Here is a 13,720-nt window from a genome sequence, read left to right as displayed (position 1 = left end):
TTTTTACATGTTTTGATAGATGTAGTCCTACACTATATAAAGTAGTGACCGAAAATAGTGACCAAATAATTCTATCATTTTTAACTTTTAAAAAAAAAAAAAATTTAAAGAAAAACATAAGTAAAATGACATAAATAAATAAATAAAAACTTAACATAAATTTAAAAAAAAGCAACATAAAAAAACATAACATAAAACATTTTTTACATACATTTTTTTTTTTATGCAAAAGAGAAAAATAATTTAAATTTGGTATAGAGGTTACAAGTAATTAAAATGCGGTGCTTCAAAAATTTATTCAAAATAGTATCTGAGCTAGGGTTGTTCGCCGTAAACAAAAACTTAAGAAAATTTCGCATTTTTATCTTCCGTGTTTCAAGTTGGTATTGCGGAAGTTGAACTTGCGCAAATTCACTTTCCGTATATATATATATATATATATATATATATATATATATATATATATATATATATATATATATATATATATATATATATATATATATATATATATATATATATATATATATATATATATATATATATATATATATTTATATATATATATATATATATATAGATATATATATATATATATATATATATATATATATATATATATATACTGAAACTTTAAATAAGTTTGAGGGAAAGGAAAACGCTCCCTCCTCAACATGTCTCTTTTCCAGTGTTTATATAAATTTATATTTATCAAGTACCAATTTTAGTTTACTCCCACCTTTCGGTTGTTTATTGCCTTTGGTATAGCAGAAATGGAGGTTTACTATTTATCTTCTCATATATAAAAACTTAGTAAAGTATTTGGCTCCATTACAAAGTTTAATTGAGCTTTAAGTGTTGTTTGACCGTTATCATTTCTTACTGAATCTTGCAATTAATTTATCACTAACTTTCAGACTAATTACAGTTTTGAAACTTTCAGCGCTTGTATAGTCCTGGTGAGCTTCTATGTTAAAATCGCTTCCAGGGACAAAGACCCGGTAAAGGGTTGCATTGTATGTGCTTGCTTTTTTGCTGCAAAACCTTGGAACTAAATTTTTACTGCTCTCCAAAATAGCAAGAGCTTTAAAACTTTCAGCAGTTGTATAGTCCCAACAACGTTGGGATGTTAAAAATTAAAACATTATCAGAGCCTACGACACAAGGTTCAACAAATACTCTTCCCACCCTGACTTTTTTTTTATATAAAGGAAAACATTTTTAAAAAAATCATTGAAAAGAATGTCTTTAAATTTTTTTTTAAATTTACTTGTTGTTATTGAGGTAATAAAAGTGAAAGCGCATATAACAGAGCACCTCAAAAATAAAAAAAGTTGAAACTGACTAAACATAAAATTATTCTATTTAAAAACAAGTGAGAGCTATTTTTATGCATTTTATTACATAATTAAGTTTTAGCATTCATCATTTAAATTAGGTCTTTTTTTTGATTTCATCAAAGGCATTGTTTCCCGATAACGCAATTGCATTCGTGTGTTCAAGTTATCTTCTTCATTTAATTCTTATTCATTAAATGACATTCTAAAAAGTATATTTTATGAAAGCCTTGACTTTTTTATAAAAGTTATACTTATAAAACGTAATTAAATATATTTATTATGCCGCGTTCGTAGGTTTTTTTCCATTAAGAACTGTTTCGCAAGTTGCGGTGCAAAAAGAGTTTTGTTTCGGTAGAAATTTGTTTTTTTATCATTATTTTTAAAAATCTAACTTTAAAATGTTCATATGTTGCAATACTGAAAATAAAAATTCATTATAAACATTTTGGTATAAAAAAGTTTTATTTTTTACAATTATATCCCTTTGGCCAACAAAATTTTTTTATAGACTTCAAAACGTCGTTTAGCGAAAGAGCTAATTTCGCAAGTGCGACTTCCGTAAGCGCTACTTTAGTATATAGCAAAATAGTTTTATTTCCTAATTTAACTTGCGGAAGGCTAAGTAAGTAATCATTTGCGAAATGAACATAGTCGGGTTTTTTCGCTTCATAAAATACGGTACGAAAAAAAAAAAAATTCCTGATTCTTAATATCCTTCCGAAAGAATTTTATTTTTCCGGAATTGTACGAAATCCTCCGGTTAACAACTCTAATCTGAGCCAAGTTGACATTGTTACGGAAATATTTCATTCGGAAAAATGAAATGCTTCACTGAAAAACCCATGTTTTTAACGGGTTTTGTTTCATATGCCCATAAATTTTTAAAAAAAAGTCAAACATTTTGCAACATATTAACTTAAATTGAGCTGGGAGTTAAATAAAATGGCAAATCGACTGTAGCAACTGTAGCAAAAGTCAATTTGTCATATTTTGAAACGACGCAATACACACACCCGAAAATTGATTACATATTGAGGCTATTTGACTGCAATCTTTTTATTAACAAGGAGGTCCATTTTACGTAGTGAATAACAGTCATCAAGCGAGAACCTGTAGCAAAAAAAATTGTGTAGCAAATATAGAAATTCTGTTAAATATTCACTCTCCGTTTATAAATATTCACTCTCCGTTTAAAAATTTTTTTTTAATGAAGTGGGTAGCAAACATCAAATGAAAAGGTTTTATAGTTACAAAGGCTAAATTAAACAGCACCGTTTGTTGATTTCTTTATTTAGTCTATTATGAAAATGGTGAAATTTGTTTATGTTTATGAAAAATGGCGAAATGTGTTTATTGCTAATCTACGAGTGGGTGTGTCTTAAAGACAAAATAACCCAAAACAACCCAAAATAACCCAAAGCAACCTAAAATAACTCAAAATAGCCCGAAATAACGTATGAATTAAGTGTTATAAACTTAATCTATTCAAATATTTGACCAACAATTTAAAAGAAACCCAAGTGTGGAGATTTGTGGGGCAGGAAACAAGTTGGTTCACGCAATCTGCCTTGAGGTGAATGATAAACTTTTCAATCTAAAGAAAATCCCGAAAAAGAATTTTTTTTGCCAGCCCGGTAGTCATGTTTGAAATAAATTAGATTAGAAGAAAAGTCTTACAAGGTATTTTTTAATAATTATTAGTATTATTTATAAGGTTTGTTCGAAAAACAGGGTACCCATGGAGGCAACCACCAGCAAAGCAAAGCAGGGCTCTTAAAAATTTATTATAAATTTAAATCTATTAAAAATGTTATTATGCAATCGTTTCAAACTTTCATTAAATAAAACAGATTATGCATGTATGCATCTATCAAATCTAAACCAACTTCAAGTCAATGTCGTCGAAAACACAACTTCGGCGATCAGATCTCATTTCATGATTGGAAAATTTAATATCCATTTCGCTAATTAACTAAAGTTGACCTCAAACTCTGCAGAAATACACACAAAGATCTACAATTGATGATGGCAACTGCCTCTTTTGGACTGTGTCACTAGCTCTATATGGTGCTGAAGATCATCATTTCCATCTCAGGGTTCTCACATCCATTGAGATAATATAGCACAGAAGTAAGACAAAATATTTATTATGTCTTACTTCTGTTCTATATCATCTCAATGGATGTGAGAATATGCTTCATGATATAAACTGCATTTATGAATTTACAATGTTTAGATTGGAATGGTTCATCATTCAAAAAATATGCACAAACAAACACGGATACCAGAATTGAAATACCAACGTATCCAGTGTTGTTGCGTTCTATCGTGTCTATTGGTGGATATAGAGAACTAATGCATATTTATGCATTAAGTGCTGTTCTCGCAATGCCAATTCATTCTGTTTTTCCTGCTGATAGCAGTTTCTGCAATTTTGCACATCCCTACAATGTAGTTGTTTATGGACGAGATTTTAGAAAAATATTGGATCCTGAAATTGCAATACTGTGGACTTGTGCGAGTGAAGAAACAAAAGTATACAACCATATTGTATATCTTGCCAAGCGTCTACCTGCAAGTGAGATTGACTTTAACATTTTTGATGAAATTCTTTCAGACAGAATCAGGTTAATTAAATAACACAATAAACAATTATTACAAACAACAAATAAAGGTCAATCAAAATGCAAAATCAATATATTTTATTAAAAAAACAAACAAGATATAAATGTATAATGATAAAACCCCATCATATTTTTTTTTAGAAGCAGTACACCACTAGCAAATGAAAAGATCTCACATTAACCTTCAATGACACAGATATATGAGACGATGAAACAGAGTAATATTTGCAAAAACAAACAGAAGATGCCAGTGACCAAAATATAGTGCCACTGCAAAATTCTAGCAACAGTCTTCAGAACCTAAAATTTTTAGAAGCTGCTGAGGTTATTAATATATTGGTCAATCCATCAGAAACAATTCCAAAAGGTCCAACATAAAATGTCTATTTTCCTGTTAAGAATAAAGAAAATACTCACAGACATGCAACTGGTTTACAAAGTTGCTTTGTTGATGACTATGGGACATGAACTGAAGCAAGTGGAGCTTCTCCAGTTTCTTTTTACATTCTTCTATCTTCAGGTAACTAAAAAAATGTCATAAAAAGGACTGATAAATATTGTAAAACTGTTAAACGTAACAAAAAGTTTACTTACATTGATTTAGAGCCACATCCATAGCCATCTGAATTCATACAGCTTCATCGACACTATACATGTTTGCGAGCAAACAATAAATTTAAACGACGCAATAGAAGAGACATTGTCAAACTCATAATATGTCTGCTTTGTTGAACACGTTGGAAAACATCCTGGATCATTTCCACATGGAAACGGCAAAAATGCACTATCTATTTCTGTGCGTAAATCCAGATCTGCCATGGATTCTATTGCCTCACAAATAAAACCAGACATCTTAGAAAGATCTACCAGGATCTACTGCTAAACCATCAAGAAAACGATGCTACAAGGGATTCCAAAGAGATACGCGACAAGAAATATTACGATAAGATGAAAAATATGACATTAAGATTAACAGAAAATCAAAGAAACTTTGCAGACAATGATTAACAAGTCAGTTATATTCTTCATGATCACCACTTTGTGCAGAGTTTAGAGCAGACAGAGAATAAAATTCCAAATATAATTTTTTATATGGAAGAAACGATACAGCAAATGGAAACTATGTGTTCAAGTGCTTGTCCATCAATCATTTAAGTTGATCGAACTTTTAATCTAGGAGAAGTGTATGTCACATTACAGTATTTAAGATGCAGGTTGTAGTCCGCAAAAATCTTCAATTCAATCCGATCTTCATTGGGCCATTGTTCCTGCATGGTGATGCATTTGATTGTACATACGCCCATTACTTCACACATTTACGTAATAAATTCAAGTTTCGTGCAAAACTGAAAATTTTATTTTTGGAACTGATTAGGACAAGCCTAAGATGTCAGCAATAAAATTTGCTTTTCCAGAATCTAATCAGGTCTTGTGTATCCAACACATAAAACAATATGTAGAGTCATATCTGGCAGAAAAAGTTGGACTGGAAAAGAAAATGCGTCAAGTGGTTATGAATGATTTGTTTGGAAGTCAAGGTGCAGTAATGTCAAATGATTTGATAGTATTCGAAGAACGAATCAAGTTTGTCTAAAACATCTGCAAAAACAAAAAAGAAGTCTTGTTCCGATACGTAAGGAAAATGTGATGAGACCTCGTCTGGACAGAAATGTCCAAGATAACTGAACAATAATAATGCAGAATTAGCCAACCATATTATAAAATGTGCAGTTAACTGGAAACCACAACCACTAATGGAACAAGTCGCATAAATTTGGAATTTTGTACGAGTTCAACAAAAAGTAATTGCCATAATAATGCTACTTACAACCTCATAGACTATATTGAAAAACTAATTTTTTTGTTTTGCAGGAACTGCAGCGAGCTATTACTGGTACATGGTGTTGATGTTACATATCAACAGCATGTTATTTCTCCACAACAATGGTCACAGATGTCAATTGAAGACAAAAATAAAGCAGTGAAAAAGGTATTTTGCGAGGATACCAAGCACAATGTCAACATCAACTGACGGAAAACTCAAAGTTCCTATGCCTAAAAACAGTAAGTAACCAGGTAAAAGGAAAAATCCAACAGCTGAACGATCAATGACAATGCGGAACCAGCAAAGAAAACATGCTTTGGCAAATAAACAAAAATGAACTGGATTGTCTTCTTTAAATATAACTTTACAACTTGTAAATAATAAGAAATTAACGGATGAGTGGCAAACCCAAGAATGCCCAGTTTTCAATAAATGTTCAGAAAAACATTTTTTATACGACTGAGTTTTTAATACGCTGCATCTTTTTTTGGGTTTCTTATAAATTGTTGGATGTAAGTCGGTGAGCCACTGTTGCAGTATCTTTTATACTCCATTTGTTATCAATACCAGTCAACAATAAGAGTGATAGTTTAAGTCTATTATTTTAATAGATTAGGTTTATCAAATTTAATTCGTACGTTACTTTGGTATATTTTGGGTTAATTATTTGTCAATCATATCGCATGTTGTCTTATCGGTCAATTATTTGAATAGATTAAGTTTATTACAGTTAATTTGTACGTTATTTTGGGTTATTTCGCTTATTTTGGGTTATTTCGGGTTATTTTGGGTTTATTATTCGTCAATCATATCATATAATATCTTATCGGTCAACTGTTTGAGTTGATTTTTAAGTGTATTACAGTTAGTTCGTGCATTATTTTAGGTTATTTCGGGTTATTTTGGGTTATTCCGGGTTATTTCGGGTTGTTTCGTCTTTAAAGCGCACCGCTACGAGTGATTTATCATTGAAGAAGTCAAACGATTTAAAAACGTTTTAAAATATTTATAGATTTCTTAGAGACAAAGAGGAGAAAACACGTTGGATAGAATGTTTACCTAATGCGAGTTTTAAAACGTTTAGCAACACTTTATTTTATGATCTGATTGACATCAAAGCTTCAAAAGGATTAAACTAAAATAAAATTTTGCACAATTTTCCTCTCAGATAGATTTTTAGTTTATTCTAAAATTGCAAGAAATTTTCTACTAGTTTTTTTTTAATTTCAAAATTGCAACTTGGAACTAATATTCTCTGTGACAAGGTGTATGTTACAAACATATTATTGTATCTGGAAGTTGCTGTTTTGGACAACCTACGATATAAATTCTCGTTCGAAAATGATTATAATATAAATATAAATCAACGTAATAAATATCTTTCTGTGTTATTGACGCATTTCCAATTAAAATGGAAAGATGAGTATTTGAAGAATCTGCGCGAATATCATAAATCTTCCAAAATTAAAGGCTCAGCACAAATTAAAAATGGCGATATATTTTTAATTAACAATTTCTCTAGGAATTGTCTAACAAAGCTATATCAAAGGAACTTTCTACTACTTTTTTTTTTTAATTTCTACTAGGAACTATTGTTCTCTGTCACAAGGTGTATGTTACAAAAATGTTATTGCATCAGGAAGTTTCTGTTTCGAGAAAACTAATGATGTAAATTCTCTTTTGAAAAGTATTTAAGATGTTATGATAACTTGTAATACAAGTTATATGTTTGATGGTCCTAAATTTCTTTTGAAAATGTTGTGAAAACCTGTAAACAAATAAATTCCTAATTTTTATGTGATCAAATTCATTTAACTTTAGAATCAGTAAAAAAGTCAAATGGCAAAGCAAAGGTAATTATATGTGATAAAAATCTAACTCTAACATTTGATGAAAAACAATTTAATGAAAAAAAAGTTAACTAACTAGAGATGGAACTCTTTTGTTGCTTGACTTTTGTCCGCGTTATCAAAAACATACAAAATAATGGACTCAAAAGCTAAACTTTTTTTTCTGATATTACTTACTATGCTCTTCTTAATCACCCTGAAACTTCTACTATTTCAAGTGTTAACAAGACTGGTGATTTTATTAAACTTGCTGTCACATAATGGAAAACTTTTAATCTAAAAAGTGTGGCCATATATTTTAGGTTCAATAATGATCAAAAAACTTCCTAAGATATCTTAATAATAAACAGAGAAAGTTTTTTTGGTTTTTTGCGATACAGCATTTTGCATGAAAAAAATCAGAAAATAAACATAAAATATCAACACATGTCACAAGGCATTTCACAAATTAAACACGTGAAAATATAGTCTGATTAAAACGCTATTAAATGAAACACTTTTGTTACAAATATGTTATGTTAGGAAAACTTGTTACAAAACTACTTGAAACAGAATTTAGAAATTTAAGAAAAGTATTTGTAGACACTTTTTTAAGTGTTCTTTGAAACCAAAGAAGTCTCTTGTTTACATTAACATATGTTTTAAAATTATGGTTTGCTTAATAAATATGACATTTTCACAGTATAATGTTTTATTTTTTTAAACTTTGGTCAATATCCAAAATCATTTGAAATAGGTGGATTAAAAATTCCTTTTGACAAGACTGTTCAATAGCTTTTCTTTAACTTGATTAAAGATAAAGTTTGTTTGACTTCCTTATTCAATACTTTTATGCATTTAATGCATTACTTAATTGAAATTGAGTGTTATCATCACAATATACTTTCCTATATTCATTTATAAAAAAACACTGAAACTTTCTGCACCAAAATCAAACAAAGAACTATGTTGTTTTAAACAAAGAATGACCATATTAAGTTTTTTTTGGAAGGTTGACATTTATTCATTGACACTTATTTTTATTATTTGCTGACATTTGTTGATTGTATCGTTGTTAATTTTAATATGCCTGAAGTTTGCTGTTTTGGAATTTTAAAAGCATTGCTTATTTATTTAAAGCAATATATTTTTATTGATAAAGTTTAGTTACCTTTAGAAACCTGTTTCTTTTTTTTCTTTATTTGACAAAAAGTTTATTGTAAAGAAGTAATGAAGTTTATTATTAAAAATATGAAAATATTTATAAATTGTTTTTATAAATTTATATAAATCTTTACAGTCTATTTTTATTTTTATAAAGTAGGCCAATTTATGTTTTATAAAGTAAGCCATCAAATAAAGCATATCGTATTTTAAAACAAATTTTATTTAAATAAATAAAATTAAATTTTAAACAAATTTAGATTAAATTTGTCGTTTTCATTTTCAAATATACCTCCAATTTTTTTGCAAACCAAAACAATTTTACAACCACAAATATTTTGTTGATTTAAATATATAGATAAATTTACATGATAATGTTTTGTGTATTATTTGGCATAAATACATTGACTGGCAATAGGAATATCAAGAACTAAATGTAAATTCATCGACTGAGAATAAGGCTTCGGTCAGGGTTTAATCATTAAAATTCATAAAAGACAAGTAAACTATAATTTCGTTAAAAAGTATTCAGTTTAACTAGATGGTTTTAACGTCGCGTAAATCAAGTAACGTTCTTCCGCTCTAAACGGACGAAATTTTTTTGTAAGAGTAAGTTATTTCAATATTGTTAAAAAGTGAAAAAAAAAAAAAACCAACCTTGCGCATGCGCGAAATCTGACATACTATAGCGATTAATGAAATGGTCAATTAAGAAGGTTCTGTGTCAATCTTGTCATTTTCTGAAGAAAGGCTCTAAAGATAAAAGCAGTTCGTCAACTTACTCCTGAAGCCAATTAGCCTCGGTCTCCCCTACCTTTTTTTTTTTTTCCGAGAAAAAAATATTTATGGCATTTTTGCTATAGTCAATAAAAATCCTGGATCCGCTCCTGATAGTAATAACATATATACAAAATGGTCACAACATATAAACAATATGGTTATCATGTTACAATAGCAATTATTTTTATTATTGACGAAAAAGTTTAATCCATTAATATCAAACCATAGTTACATAGACTTAAGTTGAGGATCTTTTTTAAATTTGTGAACTAAAATGTAATCAATATCACAATAAGAATTTACAATTACAAACAAGTAATACTTGTAATACAAGTAATACAAGGATACTTACAAATATATTTTTTAAAACATATGGTACTTGGATTATTATGAACCAAAACTCCATTCCCAATTTTATGTCTTGAGATTCATTTTATGATTGAATATTTAATTAATTTTTCAGCAGATTCTAAATAAAGTATATCACACGCTGTGATAAATTAATCATTTTATTATAAATAGATGACTTTAAAATGTTGCCACAGTATGATTACAATTTAAAGCATCTTAAACATTTTAAAAAAGATGCACATTATCAATATACCACTAAAGTATTTTAGATTGAACATATAACATTTCAGATTATTAACATATACTTAATTTTAATAAAATATTAAAAACAAAGAACATTACATGTATGTTCAAGTTTCAATTTAAATACTTTAAATTTTAAAATATTTAAATTTTAACCCGAACATAATGTTCTTCATTATTGGCAATATCCAGATGAAATCTGTTTATCTAACTGCAACACAAACTTGTCTGTAAGGGAACAGAGAAGGATTTAAGTTACTACCTGTTTGTGATAAGTATAAGGTGTTGGGGAGCACTAGAATTGTTAGGAGACTTAAAAGCTACATTGAGAAAAAATTCATTAAATTTGAATAAATAAGACATTTGTGCAAATTTAGACATATATATGTATACGTGCGTGATGTGTAAGTATATATACTTATATGTTTGTATGTTTATATTTTAGTAAATAATTATATATGTATTCATAGGTTAATGTTTATATAAGTCTTATTAAACAATTATTTTTTATTTAAAATCCGTTGAAACAGTTCTCGATAACAAGATCTTATGATCTTTTGCGAGTATCCGCGTTCTTATTGTAAACTTAACAAAAGTTATAACTCTTATTGTATGTATTTTATGCATTTTATTAATTCTTTTATTGTAAAACTTAATTGAATAACAAGAACAAAAAAAAAAAAAAAATTAAAAATTAAAATGTCTTTCTATCTTCCTAAATACTTTTTATACACAGAAACTATTTATATTTTCTATTATTATATTATTACTATTAGTAATAGTAAAAATAAAGATAAAAAAATTTGTTCTACGTTTATACACTGAAAGCAGAAATATTAATAACTTATTTAATTTAATGTAAGCTTACCAGATTTAGATTAACCATTTAACTTGGCATTGAGATTTGGCATTTTTGTGTCAACATTATGTTTATTGCCATGTTATTGTCTGCTACATTTTTGAATCTTTAATTAACAAACACTTAATCTTTCATCTTAAATCTAATAACTTGATCATCAATATGGATTTTTAATAATTTGATCATTAATATGGATTTCGATCTTCTCGTTCTACAGCCGATATGCTAACAGTAGTAACCAATAGGTTTTATTGTACATTAGATAGAGGTGAAGAGGTTAAGGCTATTGTTCTTGACATTTCTAAAGCTATTGATAAAGTTTGGCATGCAGGTCTTCTTCATAAGCTTTCTTCTTACGGTGTATCAGATAACTTCTTTAAGATTATTGATTCTTTCCTTTCTAATCGTAGTATAAAAGTTGTCCTCAATGGACAGCACTCTTCTTCATATCTCGTAACTTCAGGGGTTCCTTAAGGTTCTATTCTTGGCCCTCTACTCTTTTTTAAATGTAAATTAACGATCTTCCAGATATTCTCACATCTAATGTGGGATTGTTTGCTGAAAAAGAAGCCAACACTCTCCAATTGCTTGAAGGGAGCATTTGAGCTTGAAAAGGATCTCACTTCTGCTACAGCATGGGACTCACTGTGGCGAGTGAGATTTAATTCAGATAAAATCCTATTTTTTTCAGCCAATCGTTACCGTAATAGTATAAATCTTCCTTTATTTATGAACGGTAATGTACTCGATGAGTCATCTACCCTTCATCTTCTAGAATTAACTCTTACTTCTGATCTGTCTTGGAAATCATATATTAAATCTATTGCAAAATTAGCATCTGCTAAGGTTGCATCTCTTTATCGTGCTCGACACTTTCTTACTCCGAACTCTATTCTTTATCTCTATAAATCTCAAATCCATCCGTGTATTGAATACTGTTGCCATATTTGGTGCGGATCTTCCAATGATGCTCTTTCTCTTTTAGACAAGGTGTATAAACGCATTGCAAACATAGTTGGACCTGTACTTGCAGTCAACCACCAACCATTATCACATTGTCAAAATGTTGCTTCTCTTTCTCTGTTCTTGAAATACTATAACTCGCACTGCTCTAAAAGCTTGCGTCTCTTGTGCCATCTACTAAAATTCATTCTTGTGTTACTCGTCATTCACCTAAGTCTCATGCTTTTGCTATGACTGTTTCTAAGTGCTCCAAAAACTCTTATTTATCTAGTTTTTTTCCTTAAACATCAGTTATTTGGAATTTGCTTCCTTCGTCTTGCTATCATGATTCATATAATTTGCAATCTTTTAAGTCATCTTTCAATCACTATTTTGCTCTATAAACTTCAACTTTTTTCTTCCAGTAACTTCCAACTCTAACAGTGGTTGCTTGCAGCCTTGTTGGAAGCAAAGGCGTTGAAAAAAGGTGAGGGGTTCGAAAAATTTAGAGAAATCACTGACATCATTTATGACAGCCCCTAAAATTCTTAAATATAATAAACCAGTTAGTCACGATGATTATAATTGCAACGTAATAATCGACTTTTATGATGTTATTAACGATATTCTTTTTAAAGTTTTACATTGTTCAATATCCTGGGAATTTTTCCTAAAAATCTTAAATTTGCCCGAGTTTTACCGATATTCATAGTAGATGATGCAATGTTTCAAATTATCGCCCAATCTCCATATTGCTCGTTTTTTCAAAAGTTTAAGGAAAGAACTTTATATAACTTAGTTTTCCATCATTTATTTTTGAACAATTTACTTTATGAAAATCAGTACGGCTTAAAAAAAATTTAATCAGAACATGTATGTATATGAGGCTTTTGATAAGCAAATAAAAACTCAAGTTGGGAGTTTTATTTGCTTATCAAAAGCCTCATATAAAATTGATTACAAAGTTCTATTCAAAAAATTAGAGTACTATGGAATTAAAGGACACGTTTTAATGCTACTTAAAAGTTATTTAAGCAACCGTAAACAGTTTGTTAATAGTAACTCAACTATATCATCCGATTTATTAGACTTAACTTGTAGAGTTCCTCAGGGCTCTATACTAGGGCCCCTTCTCTTTCTTATTTACAATAATTATCTCCCTGATCTTTTATTTGCATTAATGACCGTTATGTTTGCTGATGATACTAATCTCTTTTTATCTCATAAATGCATAACAACATTGTTTCAAAATAAGAATATTGAGTTAACAAAAATTTATGACTGGTTTAAAATGAATAAGTTGTCAATTATTGTTGATAAAATAAAATGGACAGTTTTCGTTCAACTTCAAAAAATAAATTCCTGCCTAATGAAATGGCTGTTCTTTTTACAGACATAATGCAAATAAAAAGAGAAATATATACTAACTTTTCAGGTGTTGATAAAAACCTTAGCTGGAAATAACACATTGAGCTTTTGTGCAACCAAGTTGCTAAAAGTTTTGGAATAATGTATTAAGCATGAATGACTTTTAATAAACACATTTAAAAAAAACTATATTTCTCTTTTATCAATTGCCATATAAATTATGCATACACTTCCTGGGGTAATACTAACAAATCTATATTGCTACCACTTAATTGTCAGCAGAAGCATGTTGCTTGTCTAATCAATTTTAAAGGTAGACGTCAAGCCTCTTTAATTTAAAGTGAAAATTATTAATATTTATCAGCTGAATAATTTGAATAATTTGAGATTTTATT

This window comes from Hydra vulgaris, chromosome 06, assembly GCF_038396675.1.
Source record: "Hydra vulgaris chromosome 06, alternate assembly HydraT2T_AEP".
Classification (NCBI taxonomy): domain Eukaryota; kingdom Metazoa; phylum Cnidaria; class Hydrozoa; order Anthoathecata; family Hydridae; genus Hydra; species Hydra vulgaris.
This window is presented reverse-complemented; position numbering follows the sequence as displayed.